Below are 18,409 nucleotides of genomic sequence, written 5' to 3'. Positions count from 1 at the left end.
AGGAGCACAGCGGACACCTTGCCAGACCCTGAGGGATGGAAGTCAGCGGGGATCTGCGACCGGTGGCAAACAGCAGTGGTGGAAGGCGAGGGAAAGCTCAGCTCCAGCAGTGTTGGACCAGAAGAGTGCAGTTTCAGGATAGAGCGAAAGCTCCCACTCAAAGGGCGGGGACCCAAAGAGGGTAGCCATTGCCATCTGGAATGCCTGGGTTTACATCCTGATCATTGTCCCTCTCGCTGTGCTCTCAGGCGATAGATGATTGGTTATTTCTTTACCTCCTGTTTTTGCTTAATAAGCATTTTAGTGAGCTCTCTTTACTACTTGATTGGTTGGGTGTGAGCTAAGTTGCAAGTCCCATGTTTAAAGGTGGATGTGGTCACCTTCCCAGCCAGGCGTAGGAATTCTTAGTTGGCGTAGGAAATCCAGCTAGTCCTGTCTCTCAGGGAGACTGAGGAAGGTGTATCACTTGAGGTCAGGAGTTCAAGACCAACCTGGCCAACATGGTGAAACCCTGTTGCTACTAAAAATACAAAAATTAACTGGGTGTGGTAGCATGTGCCTGTAGTCCCAGCTACTCGGGAGAGTGAGGCACGAGAATTACCTGAACTCAGGAGGCAGAGGTTGTAGCAGTGTGCCGAGATTTCACCACTGCACTCCGACCTGGGTGACAGAGTGAGACCCTATTTTGGAAAAAATAAAATAATAATAATAATAAAATCACCACCACAGTACTGATACTGATTTTGTGATGGGTTACAACAAAATCACTCAATCTTTCTGCTTCCTTTTGTTCCTGGATCAAACTGAGGGCCAGGCTGCTATTTATCGTGGCCCAATAATGAGATGCAGATGAACTAGGGAGGAAGACAGTTATTTCTGTAATTGATTACAGGGAGAAGGCCTGGAAATTATCACTAGACCAACTCAAAATTACAAAGTTTTTCAGAGCTTATATAACTTCTAAGCTATATGTTTTTGTGTAAGTGTGCATTCATCTAAAGACATTAACTTCTTTTAATCTATAACTAAGGTCTGGGTCCTGGAGACCTTCTTCTGGAGCCTCAGTAAGTTTACTTAATCTAAATGGGTCCAAGTGCCAAGTGTTGGGGTGATTGCACTTATCTTGTCTCCTGCTAAATCACAGAGGTTTGGGGAGTTCCTTCAGATTTCCAATAAACTTGTTTGTGGAGGCCTGGAGAGTTTCTTCAGACTCCCAGTAAAATTTGTGCAATCCTAAATGGGCCCTGTTAAGAATTCTTTCGTTATTTTGTCATACTTTAAGGCTAAGGAAAGGCCTAAGCAAAACTCATGATGGGCTTTTGTTATATTGCAGCCATTTGTACAAGGGCACTAGCTTTTAATATTTAACTTAACCAGTCAGTCAGTACTAAAACAGTTGTTATGTAGGCCTGCCACACTGTTGCAGAGATGTGATAGAGCCAGACTAATGCCACTTATGCAAATCACCAATTTTAACTTGATTATATAACTCTAGAGCTGTAATGAAAAGGCTTTCATAGGTCATCTAAGTAAATGGTAATTTTTTTTCCATTTTACCGGTAGATTCTTATTTTTATTTGTTTCTTTTCTAAAGTTGATTAATTATTATTATTTTTTATTTTTAGAAGCAATGTCTTGGTCTGTTGTCCAGGCTGTTATGCAGCAGCAGGATCATAACTCACTGCAGCCTTGAATGCCTGAGCTCAAGGGATCCTCCTGCATCAGCCTCCTGGGTAGCTGGAACTACAGGTACATGCCACCATGCCTGGATAATTATTTTATTTTATCTTTTTTTGTAGAGACAGGGTCTTGCTTATTTGCCCAGGCTGGTAATTCATTTTCTAATTGACAAATAACAAATTGTATATGTTTATGGTGTACAACGTGATGTTTTGATATATGAATAATTATGGAATGATTAAATCAAGTGAATTGACATATTGATCATCTCACATACATAAATGTGTGAAGATAACATTTAAAATCTACTCTCTAGCAATTTTCAAATATATTCTACCCTATTATTAACTATAGCTATCATGTTGCACAATAGATCTCCACAACTTATTACTCCTAACATCAACTTTGTATCTTTTGACCAACATCTACCCATTTCCTCCTCCTCCCCAGTCACCTCCATTCCCGGCCCTGGTAAACACTGCATACCAAAAATAAAATTCTAAACCCTCTAGCTGACTGATGGGTCCTCCCCTTTGCCCAGGGCATTCCAAAGTTATCCTGAAAAACTAGTTCAGGCCATAATGGGGAGTGGGGATCAGGCATACCTCATTATGCCCTGGGCAGCTGACCAGCATTAACATCAATACAGAGCCCTTAAGACTGATAAAATAGTGCTTGCTTTGGCAGCACATATAGTACACTTGGAATGACACAGGGAAGATTAGCATGGCCCTTGTGCAAAGATGACATGCAAATTCATGAAGCATTCCATAAAAAAAGACTGACAGAACAGAGTCTTTAAGTCTGATAAGAAACATTTACAATCTATTCTCTCTGAAGCCTGCTACCTGGAGGCTTCATCTGCATGATTAAAATCTTGGTCTCCACAACCACTTACCATAACCCAGACATTTCTTTCTATTGATTCCAGGTCTTTAGATAATAACTCTTTCGGCCGGGCGCGGTGGCTCAAGCCTGTAATCCCAGCACTTTGGGAGGCCGAGACGGGCGGATCACGAGGTCAGGAGATCGAGACCATCCTGGCTAACACGGTGAAACCCCGTCTCTACTAAAAATACAAAAACTAGCCGGGCGAGGTGGCGGGCGCCTGTAGTCCCAGCTACTTGGGAGGCTGAGGCAGGAGAATGGCGTAAACCCGGGAGGCGGAGCTTGCAGTGAGCTGAGATCCGGCCACTGCACTCCAGTCCGGGCGACAAAGCGAGACTCCGCCTCAAAAAAAAAAAAAAAAAAAAAAAAAAAAAAAAAACTCTTTCAACCAACTGCCAATAAGAAAATCTTTGAATCTGCGTGTGATCTGGAAGCCCCCCACCTCCTTCTAGTTGTCCTGCCTTTCCAGACTGAAGCAATGTACATCTTATATGCATTGATTGATGTTCCATGTCTCCCTAAAATGTATAAAACCAAGCTATAGCCCTACCACCTTGGGCATATGTTCTCAGGATCTCCTGGTACTGTCACAGACCATTGCTTATTTGCCCAGGCTGGTAATTCATTTTCTAATTGACAAATAACAATTGAGTCTCACTCAAATTTGGCTTAGAATAAATGTCTTCAAATGTTTTACAGAGCTCAACTCTTTTTGTTGATGCTACCACTCTACTCCGTTTCCATGAGTTTGATTTTTTAATCCCAGCACACTGGAAGGCCAAAGCAGGAGGATCACTTTAGTCCACACGTTTGAGACCAATCTGGGCAACATAGTGAGGCCCTGTCTTTACAAAAAATTTTGAAAAAACTAGCCTGATGTGGTGGTGCCTGCCTGTAGTTCCAGCTACTTAGGAGGCTGAGATGGGAGGATTGCTTGAGCCCAGGATTTCAAGGGTACCATAAGCCACAGTCATGCCACTGCACTACAGCCTGGGTGACAAAGTGAGACCCTGTCTTTCCAAAACAAAACAAGAAACAGGGAGGTCCCAAGATGTCTGAATAGGAACAGCTCCAGTCTACAGCCCCAAGTGTGAGCGACACACAAGATGGGTGATTTCTGCATTTGCAACTGAGGTACTGGGTTCATCTCACTGGGGCTTGTTGGACAGTGGGTGCAGCCCATGGAGCAGGGTGGGGTATCGCCTCACCCGGGAAGCACAAGGGGTTGGGGAATTCCTTTCCTAACAAAGAGAAGCCATGACAGACAGTACCTGGAAAATCGGGACACTCCCACCCTAATACCGTGCTTTTCCAATGGTCTTAGCAAATGGCACACTAGGAGGTTATATCCTGTGCCTGGCTCAGACACTCTCACTCCCACGGAGCCTCGCTCACTGCTAGCACAGCAGTCTGAGACCGAACTGCAAGGCGGCAGCGAGGCTGGGGGAGGGGGTGTCCACCATTGCTCAGGCTTGAGTGAGTAAACAAAGTCGCTGGGAAGCTCGAACTGGGTGGAGCCCACTGCAGCTCAAGGAGGCCTGCTTGCCTCTGTAGACTCCATCTCTGGGGGCAGAGCATAGCTGAATAAAAGACAGCAGAAACTTCAGCAGACTTAAACGTCCCTGTCTGACAGCTTTGAAGAGAGTAGTGGTTCTCCCAGCATGGAGTTTGAGATCTGAGAATAGACAGACTGCCTCTTCAAGTGGGTCCCTGATCCCCAAGTAGCCTAAAAGGGAGACACATCCTAGAGGGGCCGACTGACACCTCATACAGCTGGGTGCCTCTCTCAGACGAAACTTCCAGAGGAAGGATCAGGCAGCAACATTTGCTGTTCTGCAATATTTACTGTTCTGCAGCCTCCACTGGTGATACCCTGGCAACCAGGGTCTGGAGTGGACCTCCAGCAAACTCCAACAGACCTGCAGCTGAGGGTCCCGACTGTTAGAAGGAAAACGAACAATCAGAAAGGACATCCACACCAAAACCCCATCTGTACATCACTGTCTTCAAAGACCAAAGGTAAATAAAATCACAAAGATGGGGAGAAACCAGAGCAGAAAAGCTGAAAATTCTAAAAATCAGAGCGCCTCTTCTCCTCCAAAGGAATGCAGCTCCTCACCAGCAATGGAACAAAGCTGGACAGAGAATGACTTTGACGAGTTGAGAGAAGGCTTCAGATAATCGGTAATAACAAACTTCTCCGAGCTAAAGGAAGACGTTCACACCCATCGCAAAGAAGCAGGCAGGCCTTGAGCTGTGGTGGGCTCCAGCCAGTTCTAGCTTCCTGGTTGCTTTGTTTACCTACTCAAGCTTCAGCAATGGCAGGCGCCCCTCCCCCAGTCTAGCTGCCACCTTGCAGTTCAATCTCAGACAGCTGTGCTAGCAATGAGTGAGGCTCCGTGGGCGTGGAACCCTCCGAGCTGGGTGCGGAATATAATCTCCTGGTGTGCCGTTTTCTAAGACCATTGGAAAAGCGCAGTATTAGGGTGGGAATGACCCAATTTTCTGGGTGTCATCTGTCACTGCTTTGCTTGGCTAGGAAAGGGAATTACCTGACCCCTTGCACTTCCTGGGTGAGGCAATACCTCGCCCTGCTTTGGCTCTTGCTCCGTGCACTGCACCCACTGTCTGTGAGTGCCCCAGTGAGATGAACCTGGTACCTCAGTTGGAAATGCAGAAATCACCCTTCTTCTGCTTTGCTCACACTGGGAGCTGTAGACTGAGCTGTTCCTATTTGGCCATCTTGGAACCACACCTGTCATTTTTTTTAATGTAGTTTCTTTTTTTTTTTTTTTTTTTTTGAGACGGAGTCTCGCTCTGTCGCCCAGGCTGGAGTGCAGTGGCCGGATCTCAGCTCACTGCAAGCTCCGCCTCCCGGGTTTACGCCATTCTCCCGCCTCAGCCTCCCGAGTAGCTGGGACTACAGGCGCCCACCACCTCGCCCGGCTAGTTTTTTGTAATTTTTTGTAGAGACGGGGTTTCACCGTGTTAGCCAGGATGGTCTCGATCTCCTGACCTCGTGATCCGCCCGTCTCGGCCTCCCAAAGTGCTGGGATTACAGGCTTGAGCCACCGCGCCCGGCCTAATGTAGTTTCTTAGTTTGGCTTTGGTATCAGGGTAATGCTGGCCTTGTAAAATGTATTTGGAAGTCTTCCTTTCTCTTCAGGTTTTTGGAAGAGATTGAGAAGGATTGGCATTAGTTCTTTAAATGTCTGGTAGAATTCAGCAGTGAAGCTAACAGGTCCTAGGCTTTTCTTTGGTGGGAGACTTTATTACTGATTCACCCTCTTTACTCATTGATCTATTCAGATTTCCTATTTCTTCATAATTCAATCTGGGGAAGTTGTACGTTTCTAGGACTTTATCCATTTCCTCTAGGGTATCCAATTTATTGGCATATAATTGTTCATATTAGTCTCTTAACAACCCACTGTGTCTCGACAGTATCAGTTCTAATGTCTCATCTTTCATTTCTGATTTGATTTGAATCTTTTTTTTAGTCTTGCTAAAGGTTTGTTGATTTTGCTTGTCTTTTAACAAAATCAACTCAGTTTTCTTGATTCTATTATTTTTCTAGTCTCTATTTCATTTATTTTTGCCCGGATCTTATTCCCTTCTGAGAGACAGGACTAGCTGGATTTCCTAGGTCGACTAAGAATTCCTAAGCCTAGTTGGGGAAGGTGACCACAGCCACCTTTAAACACTGGGCTTGTAACTCAGCTCACTAAAATAGCAATTAGGCTAAAAGCAGGAGGTAAAGCAATAGTCAATCATCTATCGCCTGAGAGCACAGGGGGAGGGACAATGATTGGGCATTTGAGCTGGATTGGGCAACACCCTTTGGGTCCCCTCCTGTTGTATGGGAGCTCTGTTTTCACTCTATTAAATCTTGCAACTGCACACTCTTCTTGTCCGTGTTTGTTCTGGCTCGAGCTGAGCTTTCACTTGCCGTCCACCACTGCTGAACTCTGCCATCACAGACCCACCATTGACTTCCACCCCTCAGGATCTGGCAGGGTGTCCGCTGTGCTTCTGATCCAGTGAGGCACCTATTGCCGCTCTTGATGGGATTAGAGGCTTGCCATTATTCTTGCATGGCTAAGTGCCCAAGTTCATCCTAATCGAGCTGAACACTAGTTGCTGGGTTCCATGGTTCTCGTCCGTGACCCATGACTTCTTTTTTTTTTTTTTTTTTTTTGAGGCGGAGTCTCGCTCTGTCGCCCGGACTGGAGTGCAGTGGCCAGATCTCAGCTCACTGCAAGCTCCGCCTCCCGGGTTCACGCCATTCTCCTGCCTCAGCCTCCCGAGTAGCTGGGACTACAGGCGCCCGCCACCTCGCCCGGCTAGTTTTTGTATTTTTAGTAGAGACGGGGTTTCACCGTGTTAGCCAGGATGGTCTCGATCTCCTGACCTCGTGATCCGCCCGTCTCGGCCTCCCAAAGTGCTGGGATTACAGGCTTGAGCCACCGCGCCCGGCCGTGACCCATGACTTCTAATAGAGCTATAACACTTTCTGCATGGCCCAAGGTTCCATTCCTTGGAATCTGTGAGGCCAAGAACCCCAGGTCAGAGAACAGAAGGCTTGCCACCATCTTGGGAGTGGCCCACCACCATGTTGGGAGCTCTAAGAGCAAAGACCCACCAGTAACACTTCCTTCTACTAACTTTGGGCTTAATTTGTTCTTCTTTTTCTAGTTCTTTGGGGTGTAATGTTAGGTTGTTTTCTTTTTCTTTTAGATCCTTCTTTTTCAATGTAGACATTTATTGCTATAAATTTTCTTCTTACGGTTGCTTTTGCTGTTATCCCATACATTTTGGTATGTTGTTTTTCCATTTTTGTTTGCCTTAAATTTTTTTAAAATTTCCCTTTTGATTTCTTTTTTGACTCATTGTTTGTCCAGGAGCATGTTGTTTAATTTCCACATATTTTTGAATTTTCCAAAATTCCTCCTGTTGTTGATTTCTAATTTTATATCATTGTGGTTGGAAAAGATACTTGATATAGTTTTAGTCCTCTTAATTTTATTTTTATTTTTTTTGAGATGGAGTCTTGCTCTGTCGCCCAGGCTGGAGTGCCGTGGCGTGATCTTGGCTCACTGTAAGCTCTGCCTCCCGGGTTCACACCATTCTCCTCCCTCAGCCTCCTGAGTAGCTGGGACTACAGGTGCCCACCATCACGCCCGGCAATTTTTTGTATTTTTAGTAGAGATGGAGTTTCACCATGTTAGCCAGGATGGTCTTGATCTCCTGACCTCGTGATCTGCCCGTCTCGGCCTCCCAAAGTGCTGGGATTACAGGTGTGAGCCACCGTGCCCGGCCTAGTCCTCTTTTTAAATAATTATCATATATAAATTATTATACAATACAACTATATGTTATAATTATCTACATGTTATCATTCAACACGTTATATTCTACACACTATATTGCACAGTGTTAATATAATAAATATAACAGGTGATGTATTGTCTGTAATATTAGAGTGAATATAAAGTCCAATATGTTATATTATATATTATTATATTGGCATATAATAACCTTAGGGAGATATGTACAAGATTTTAAATTGGAGCTGGTTCTCCCAGCACTGTATCCCTCTCCCTGGTTTATTTCTTTTCTTTTTTTACAAAAACACGTGTTCTTTTTTTTTCTTTTTGAGATGGAGTCTTACTCTGTTCCACAGACTGGAGTGCAGTGGCTCAATTTTGGCTCACTGCAACCTCTGCTCCTGAGCTCAAGCAATCCTCCTGCCTCAGCCTCCCAAGTAGCTGGGATCACAGAGGCATGCCACCATGCCCAGTTAATGTTTGTATTTCTGGTAGAGATGGGTTTCACCATGTTGCTCAGGCTGGTCTTGAACTCCTGAGCTCAAACCATCCACCTGCCTTGTCCTCCCAAAGTGCTAGGTGTGAACCATCACACCCGGCCAAAAATAAGTGTTCTTTTAATCACTAAAAGCAGGGTATCCATGCAATTTATTCAAAATCGTCAACTTTTTTCTCTTTCTTTCCCTTCTATAGTCCAACATCACATCTATCACCCCTGCTACCACTACCCCTGCCCCCTCCTGCTGCTATTTTCCATTTGCTCTCTGGGTTATTAATGCCAATCTCCTTCTAATATGTGAATTATTCTGAAGAATGTTTTGTGTGCACTTGAGAAGAATATATGTTCTGTTACTGTTGGATGGAGTATTTGTATATGCCTTTTAGGTCCATTTGATCTACAGTATACTCCAAGTTCAATGTTTTCTTTTCTTTCTTTCTTCTTTTTTTAAATTACATGGATAAGTTCTTTATTGGTGATTTCTGAGATTTTGGTGCACCCATCACCTGAGCAGTGTAGACTGTACCCAATGTGTATTCTTTTATTCCTCACCTTTCTCCCACCCTTCTCCCCAAGTCCCCAGAGTCTATTATGTCATTATTCTGCCTTCGTGTCCTCACAGCTCAGCTCCCAATCATAAGTGAGAACATATGATATTAGGTTTCCCATTCCTGAGTTACTTCACTTTTATTGATGGTCTCCAACTTCATCCAGATTGCTGCGAATGCCATTATTTCATTCCTTTTTATAGCTGAGTACTACGCCATGGTGTATATATACCATATTTTCTTTATCCACTGTTGGTGGATTGGGTATTTAGGCTGGTTCCATATTTTTGCAATTTTGAATTGCACTGCTATAAACATGCATGTGCAAGTGTCTTTTTCATATAATGACTTCTTTTCCTCTGAGTAGATACTCAGCAGTAGGATTGCTGGATCAAATGGTAGTTCTAATTTCAGTTCTTTAATGAGGCTCCATACTGTTTTCCATAGTGGTTGTACTAGTTTACATTCCTACCAGCTGTGTAAAAGTGTTCCCTTTCAACCACATCCATGCCAATATCAGTTTTTTTTTTTTTTTTTTTTAGTTTTAAATTATGGCTATTCTTGCAGGAGTAAGGTGGTACCACATTATGGTTTTAGATTCACATTTCTCTGATAATTAGTGATGTTGAGCATTTTTAAAAATATGTTTGTTGGCCATATGCATATCTTCTTTTAAGAATTGTCTTCAGCCAGGCACAGTGGCTCACACCTGTAATCCCAGCACTTTAGGAGGCTGAGGCGGGTGGATTATGACGTCAGGAGTTTGAGACCATCCTAGCTAAAATGGTGAAACCCCATCTCTACTAAAAATACAAACAAAAATTACCTGGGCATGGTGGCACACACCTGTAATCCCAGTTACTCAGGAGGCTGAGGCAGGAGAATCGCTTGAACCCAGGAGGTGTAGGTTGCAGAGAGCCGAAATTGTGCCACTGCACTCCAGCCTGGGCAACAGAGTGAGAATCCGTCTCACAAAAAAAAAAAAAAAAAAAAAAAAGATTGTCCATGTCCTTAGCCCATTTTTTTTTCTTTTCCATTTTTAATTTTATTTATTTATTTATTTTTTTGAGACAGGATCTCTCTCTGTTGCTCAGACTGGAGTGCAGTGGTGTCATCTCAGCTTACTGCTACCTCCACCTCCTGGGTTCAAGAGATCCTCCTATCTCAGCCTCCCAAGTAACTGGGACTACACCCACAAGCCACCACACCCTGCTAATTTATATATTTTTTGTAGGGACAGGGTTTTGCTATGTTGCCTAGGCTTGTCTCAAACTCTTGGGCTTAAGCGATCCACCCACCTTGGCCTCCCAAAGTGCTGGGATTACAGACATGGGCCATTGAGCCCAACCCTTAGCCTACTTTTTGATGGGATTGTTTGTTTTTTTCTTGCTGATTTGCTTGAGTTCCTTGTAAATTCTGAATATTAGTCCTTTGTTGGATGCATAGTTTGTAAATATTTTCTCCCACTCTATGAGCTTTCTGTTTACTCTGCTTATTATTTCTTTTGCTGTGTAGAAGCTTTTTAGTTTAAACAAGTCCCAGCTATTTATCTTTGTTTTTGTTGCATTTGTGTTTGGGTTCTTGGTCATGAACTCTGCCTAGGCCAATGTCTAGAAGGGTTTTTCCAATGTTGTCTTCTAGAATTTTTATGGTTTCATGTTTTAGATTTAGGTCTTTGATTCATCTTGAGTTGAGTTTTGTATAAAGTGAGAGATGAAGATCCAGTTTCAGTCTTCTCTATGTGGCTTACCAATTATCCCAGCACCATTTGTTGAATAGGGTGTCCTTTCTCCACATATGTTTTTGTTTGCTTTGTTGAAGATCAGTTGGCTGTAAGTATTTAGCTTTATTTCTGGGTTCTCTATTCTGTTCCATTTGTCTATTTTCCTGTTTTTATGCCAGTACCATGCTGTTTTGTTAACTATGTTTTGTAGTACAGTTTGAAATTCTTCCAGATTTATTCTTTTTGCTTAGTTTTGCTTTGTCTATGCTGGCTCTTTTTTGGTTCCTTATGAATTTTAGGATTTTTTTTTCTAGTTATGTGAAGAATAATGATGGTATTTTGATGGAAATTGCATTGAATTTGTAGATTGCTTTTAGCACTATTTTCATTTTCACAATATTGATTCTACCCATCCATGAGCATGGGATGTGTTTCCGTTTGTTTGTGTCATCTATGATTTCTTTCAGCAGTGTCTTACAGTTTTTCTTGTAGAGGTCTTTCACCTCCTTGATTAGGTATATTTCTAAGTATTTTATTATTATTAATTTTTGCAGCTATTGTAAAAGGGGTTGAATCCTTGATTTGATTCTCAGCTTGGTTGCTATTGGTGTATAGCAGTGCTGCTTTGTGTACATTGATTTTGTATCTTAAAACTTTACTAAATTCATTTATCTGATCTAGGTGCTTTTTGGATGAGTCTTTAGGGTTTTCTAGGAATATGATCATATTTGACATATTTGTCAAACAGTGACAGTTCAACTTCCTCTTTACTGATTTGGATGCCCTTCATTTCTTTCTCTTGTCTGATTCCTCTGGATAGGTCTTCTAGTACTATGTTGAATAGAAGTGGTGAAAATGAACATCCTTATCTTGTAACAGTTATCAGTGAAAATGCTTTCAACTTTTTCCCATTCAGTACAGTGTTGGCTGTGGGTTTGTCATAGATGGCTTTTATTACCTTAAGGTATCCCTTCTATGTCAATTTTGCTGAGGGTTTTAATCATAAAGGAATGCTAGGTTGTATAAAATGCTTTTCTGTGTCTATTTAAATGATCATATGATTTTTGTTTTAATTCTGTTTATGTGGTGTATTACATTCACTTCTGTATTTAAACCATCCCTGAATCCCTGGTATGAAACTCACTTAATCATGGTACATTATCTTTTTGACATATTGTTGGATTCAGTTAGCTAGTATTTTGTTGGAGATTTTTGCATCTATGTTCATTGGGGATATTGGTCTGTAGTTTTCTTTTTTCTTTTGTCCTTTCGTAATTTTGGTATTAGGGTTATACTGACTTTTTTTTTTTTTTTTTTTTTTTTTTAGATGAGGTCTCGCTCTGTCACCAGGCTGGAGGGCAGTGGAGCGATCTTGGCTCACTGCAACCTCCGACTCCCTGGTTCAAGCAATTCTCCTGCCTCAGCCTCCCAGGTAGCTGGGATTACAGGCATGAGCCACCACACCTGGCTAAATTTTGTATTTTTTAGTAGAGACGGAGTTTCTCCATGTTGACTAGAGTGCTCTTGATCTCCTGACCCTGTGATCCGCTCCCTTAGCCTCCCAAAGTGCTTAGATTACAGGTATGAGCCACCATGCTCAGCTGGTTATAATGGCTTTATAGAATGATTTAGGGAGGATTCCTTCTTTCTCTATCTCTTAGAGTAGTTTCAGTAGGATTGGTACCAATTATTTTTGAATGTCTGATAGAATTCAGCTGTAAATCCATCTGGTCCGGGACATTTTTATTTTGTTGGCAATTTTAAAATTACCATTTCAGTCTTGCTGCTTGTAATTGGTCTGGTCAGAGTTTCTATTTCTTCCTAGTTTAATCTAGGAGGGTTGTATATTTCCAGGAATTTCTCCATCTCCTCTAGGTTTTCTAGTTTGTGAGCATAAAGGTGTTCATAGTAGCCTTGAATGATCTTTTGTATTTCTGCTATATCTGTAATATATCCCATTTTGTTTCTAATTGAGCTTATTTGAATCTTCTCTCTTCTTTTCTTGAGTAATCTTTCTAATGGGCTATCAATTTCATCTTTTCAAAGAACCAGCTTTCTGTTTCATTTATCTCTTGTTTTGTTTGTTTGTTTCAATTGTATTTAGCTCTGCTCTGATCTTTGTTATTTCTTTTCTTCTACTGGATTTGGGTTTGGATTGTTCTTGTTGCTCTAGTTCCTTGAGGTGTGGCCTTTATTTTTTTTATTTTTTATTTTTGAGACGGAGTCTTGCTCTGCCGCCCAGGCTGGAGTGCAGTGGCCGGCTCTCAGCTCACTGCAAGCTCCGCCTCCCGGGTTCACGCCATTCTCCTGTCTCAGCCTCCCGAGTAGGTGGGACTACAGGCGCCCGCCTCGTCGCCCGGCTAGTTTTTTGTATTTTTTAGTAGAGACGGGGTTTCACCATATTAGCCAGGATGGTCTCGATCTCCTGACCTCGTGATCCGCCCGTCTCGGCCTCCCAAAGTGCTGGGATTACAGGCTTGAGCCACCGCGCCCGGCAGAGGTGTGGCCTTTAATTGTCTCCTTGTGGTCTTTCAGACTTTTTGAGGTAAGCATTTAATGCTATAAACTTTCCTCATAGCATTACTCTTGCTGTATTCCTGAGGTTATGATAGGTTTTGTCACTATTATCATTCAGTTCAAATAATTTTTTTTGAGATGGAGTTTCGCTCTGTCATCCAGGCTGGAGTTCAATGGTACAATCTCAGCTCACCACAACCTCCACCTCCCAGGTTCAAGCGATTCTCCTGTCTCAGCCTCCCAAGTAACTGGGATTACAGGTATGCACCACCACGCCTGGCTAATTTTGTATTTTTAATAGAGACAGGGTTTCTCCATGTTAGTCAGGCTGGTCTCAAGTTCCCGACCTCAGGTGATACACCCACTTCAGCCTCCCAAAGTTCTGGGATTACAGACGTGAGCCACCGTGCCCGGCCCAGTTCAAATAATTTTTTAATTTCCATTTTGATTCCATTGTTGACCCAAGGAACGTTCAGGAGCAGATTATTTAATTTACATGTATTTGTATAGTTTTGAGTGTTCCTTTTGGAGTTAATATCCAATTTTTTTTTCACTTTGTTCTGAGAGAGTACTTGATATAATTTCAATTTTGTTAAATTTATTGAGACTTGTGGCCTATCATATTGTCTATCTTGGAGAATGTTCCATGTGCTGAAGAATAGAATGTAAATTCTGAGTTGTTGGGTAGAATGTTCTGTAAATATCTGTTAAGTGGATTTGCTCTAAGGCATAGTTTAAGTTCATTGTTTCTTTGTTGACTTTGCCTTGTTGACTTTCTGTCTAGTGCTGTCAGTAGTGTATTGAAGTCCCCCACTATTATTGTGTTGCCATCTATATCATTTCTTTGGTCTAGTAGTAATTATTATTATTATTATTATTATTATTTGAGACAGTCTAATTCTGTCACCCAGGCTGGAGTGCAGTAGTGCCATCTTGCCTCAATACAACCTTCACCTCTCATGTAGCTGGGATTATAGGCATGCACCACCACACCCAGATAATTTTTCTATTTTTAGTAGAGATAGGGTTTCACCATGTTGGTCAGGCTGATCTCCAACTCCTGGCCTCAAGTGATCTGCCTGCCTCGGCCTCCCAAAGCACTGGGATTACAGGTGTGAGCCACCACACCTAGCCAGTAGTAATTGTTTTATAAATTTGGGAGCTCCAGTGTTAGATGTATATATATTTAGGATTGTCATATTTTCCTGTAGGATTAATCCTATTATAATTATATAATGTTCTCTTTGTCCTTTTTAAACTATCATTACTTTAAAGTCTGTTTTGTCTGATATGAGAATAGCAACTCTGGCTCGATTTTGGTCTCCATTAGCATGGAATATCTTTTTCCACCCCTTTACCTTAAGTCAGTGTGAGCCTTTGTGTGTTAGGCGAGTCATTTGAAGACAGATACTTGGTTGGTGGATTTTGATCCATTTTGCTTTTAAGTGAAACATTTAGGCCATTTACATTCAACATTTCTATTGAGATGTGAGGTATTGTTCTATTCATCATGCTAGTTGTTCTCTGAATACCTTGTTTTGTTTTCACTGTGTTATTGTTTTATAGGCCCTATGAGATTTATGCTTTGAAGAAGATCTATTTTGATATATTTTTCGGTTTTGTTTCAAGACTTAGAACTCCTTTTAGCATTTCTTATAGTGCTGGCTTGGTAGTGGAGAATTATCTCAGCATTTGTCTGAAAAAGAGTTTATCTCTCTTTTGTAGCTTGATACAAAGTTCTTGGCTGATAATTATTTTGTTTAAATAGGCTAAAGATAGGACCTCAGGCAGGATGTGGTGGCTCACGCCTGTAATCCCAGCACTTTGGGAGGCTGAGCGGGGTGGAACACGAGGTCAAGAGATCAAGACCATCCTGGCCAATATGGTGAAACCCCATCTCTACTAAAAATACAAAAATTAGCTGGGCGTGGTGGTGCATGCCTGTAGTCCCAGCTACTTGGGAGGCTGAGGCAGGAGAATTGCTTGAACCTGGAAGGAGGAGGTTACAGTGAGCCAAGATCGTGTCACTGCACTCCAGACTGGACCCAATCCCTCTGGCTTATAGGGTTTCTACTGATAAATCTGCTGTTAATTCAATAGGTTCTCCTTTATGTTTTACCTGATGCTTTCGCCTCACAGCTCTGTAAGATTATTTCATTTGTCTTGACTTTAGATAACCTGGTGATTACGTGCCTAGGTGATGATCTTTTTCTGATGACTTTCCCAATTGTTCTTTGAGTTTCTTGTATTTGAATGTCTAGATCTCTAGCAAGGCCAGGGAAGCTTTTTAAAAATTATTATTCTCTCAAATATGTCTTCCAAACTTTTAGGTTTCTCTTCTTCTTCAGGAACACCAATTATTCTTATGTTTGGTCATTTAACATAATCCCAAATTTCTTGGAAGCTTTGTTCATTTTTTAAAAATTCATTTTTTCTTTGTCTTTGTCTCATTGGGTTAATTTGAAAACCTTGTCTTTGAGCTCTGAAGTTCTTTTTTTTTTTTTTTTTTTTTTTTTTTTTTTGTTGAGACGGAGTCTTGCTCTGTCGCCCAGGCTGGAGTGCAGTGGCCGGATCTCAGCTCACTGCAAGCTCTGCCTCCCGGGTTTACGCCATTCTCCTGCCTCAGCCTCCCGAGTAGCTGGGACTACAGGCGCCCGCCACCTCGCCCGGCTAGTTTTTTGTATTTTTAGTAGAGACGGGGTTTCACTGTGTTTGCCAGGATGGTCTCGATCTCCTGACCTCGTGATCCGCCCGTCTCGGCCTCCCAAAGTGCTGGGATTACAGGCTTGAGCCACCGCGCCCGGCCCTGAAGTTCTTTTTTCTACTTGTTCTAGTCTATTATTGAAACTTTCCAGTGTATTTTGTATTTCTCGAAGTGTGTCTTTCATTTCCAGAAGTTGTGTGTTTTTTTTTATGATATCTATTTTTCTGGAGACTTTTTAATCCATACCTGTACTGTATTTAAAATTTCTTTAAGTTGGTTTTCACCTTTCTGTGGGCGGCAAGCCACCCAGGTGCCAAGGCAAGAGACCGAGGGCACAAGCTGTTCCAGTGTAATAAAGAAAATATATAGAATAAGAATAGTTATACCAAAAATAGATTTTATATATATGATTATCTATGAATATTATTAATCATTAGTTTATAGCATTACTTTTTTTTGTTCTACAATTATAACCTAGGAAAAACCAGGCCATATAGAGATAGGAGCTGAAGGGACATGGTGAAAAGTGACTGGAAGACAAGAGTGTGAGCCCTCTGTCATGCCTGGACAGGGCCACTAGAGGGCTCCTTGGTCTAGCGGTAACGCCAGTGCCTGGGAGGGCACCTGTTACTTAGCAGACCTTGGTCTAGTGGTAGTGCCAGTGCCTGGGAAGGCAGCCGTTACTTAGCAGACCGGGAAAGGGAGTCTCCCTTTCCCCTGGGGGAGTTAAAGAAGACTCTGCTCCACCACCTCTTGTGGAAGGCCTGACATTAGTTAGGCTTGCCTGCAGTCATCCAGAGGCCTAACCTTCTCCCTGTGATGCTGTGCTTCAGCCCTCCTGTTCCTGGTCCACTTTCATGTTCCGTCTTGTACACCTGGCTCTGCCTTCTACATAGCAGTAGCAGAATTAGTGAAAGACTTTAGTACTTTAGAATTAGTGAAAGTCTTTGAAATGCATAGAAGAAGTAATGATGTAAGCTGTCCCCTCTCTCTCTCTGCCTCGGCTACTAAACAGGGAAGGGCCCTCTGTCCGGTGGACACATGACTCGCATGACCTTACCTATCACTGGAGATGGCTCACACTCCTTACCCTGCCCCCTGCCTTGTATCCAATAAATAACAGCGCAGCCAGGCATTCAGGACCACAACCGGTCTCTCAGTCTAGGTGGTCGCAGTTCCTCGGGCCCAGCTGTCTTTGCTTCTATCTCTTTGTCTTGTGTCTTTATTTCTATGATCTCTCATCTCTGCACACGAGGAGAAAAATCCACAGGCCCAGTAGGGCTGGATCCTACACTTTCTCTGGTACCTCCTTGAGTAGCTTAATAATCAACCTTCTGAATTCTTTTTCTGGCAATTCAGAGGTTTCTTCCTGGTTTTGTTCCATTGCTAGAGAGCTAATGTGACTTTTTAGGGGTGTTGAAAACCTTGTTTTTTCATATTACCAGAATTACTTTTCTTGTTTCTTCTCATGTGGGTAGATTATTTCAGGGAAAAGATCTGGAACTCAAGGGCTGCTGTTTAGGTTCTTTTGTTCCACCAGGTGATCCCTTGATGTGGTGTTCTCTCCCTTCCCCTGGGGTGGGGGCTTCCTAAGATTTGGACTGCAGTGATTGTTACTGCTACCCAGCAGAGCTACTGGGCTCTGGGCTAGTATTGGGGATTGTTTGCAAAGAGTCCTGTGATGTGATCTGTCTTTAGGTCTCCCAGCTATGGATACCAGCACCTGCTCCAGTGAAGGTGGCAGGGGAGTGAAGTGGACTCTGCAGGAATCTTTGGTTGTAGTTTTGTTTAGTGCACTGTTTTTCTTGAATGCTGGTAATCCTAGCAGTGAAGCTGTCATGTGGACAGATTCAGGAACCTCTGGTTAGCCATGTTGTAGGCAGTGGAATTAGCTGTTGTTTTCTCCTTCTTTGGAGCAGGGTTGTTTTCTTATGAGTTGCTATAATGGCTTGAGTTGGGTGACCTCCAGCTAGGAAGTGGTACTTTCTTTTTTTTTTTTTTGAGACGGAGTCTCGCTCTGTCACCGGGGCTGGAGTGCAGTGGCCGGATCTCAGCTCACTGCAAGCTCCGCCTCCCGAGTTTACGCCATTCTCCTGCCTCAGCCTCCCCAGTAGCTGGGACTACAGGCGCCCACCACCTCGCCCGGCTAGTTTTTTTTGTATTTTTTTAGTAGAGACGGGGGTTTCACCATGTTAGCCAGGATGGTCTCGATCTCCTGACCTCGTGATCCGCCCGTCTCGGCCTCCCAAAGTGCTGGGATTACAGGCTTGAGCCACCGCGCCCGGCCGGAAGTGGCACTTTCAAAAGAGCACTAGCTGTGGTAGAAGAGGGATATAAGCTTGCCCTATGTTGGTCAGGATAAGTATTCCGGCTTCTCAGGTGATGGGCAGGGCCATAGAGCTCCCAAGAGTTTATGTCTTTTGTCTTCAACCATCGGGACAGGTAGAGCAAAACTATCAGATGGGGGCAGGGTTAGATGAATCTGAGCTCCGACTCTCCTTTGGGGCTTGCTGAGGCCACTGT

The 18,409-nt window shown here is 42.9% G+C and overlaps 1 non-coding gene across 1 annotated transcript; it reads left to right on the top strand.

Annotated features, from left to right (window-relative positions):
- The first annotated feature begins 2,351 nt into the window (after positions 1–2,351).
- Positions 2,352–2,458, top strand: LOC117076971. Its single transcript, XR_004434579.1, has one exon. It is a non-coding gene; the product is annotated as a U6 spliceosomal RNA (small nuclear RNA).
- Positions 2,459–18,409: the final 15,951 nt, after the last annotated feature.

The sequence above is a fragment of the Trachypithecus francoisi genome, unplaced genomic scaffold, assembly GCF_009764315.1.
Source record: "Trachypithecus francoisi isolate TF-2019V2 unplaced genomic scaffold, Tfra_2.0 Lachesis_group5, whole genome shotgun sequence".
NCBI classification, from domain to species: Eukaryota; Metazoa; Chordata; class Mammalia; order Primates; family Cercopithecidae; genus Trachypithecus; species Trachypithecus francoisi.
Note: the sequence above shows the minus strand (reverse complement) of the source record. Positions and strands in the feature narration are given on the sequence as shown.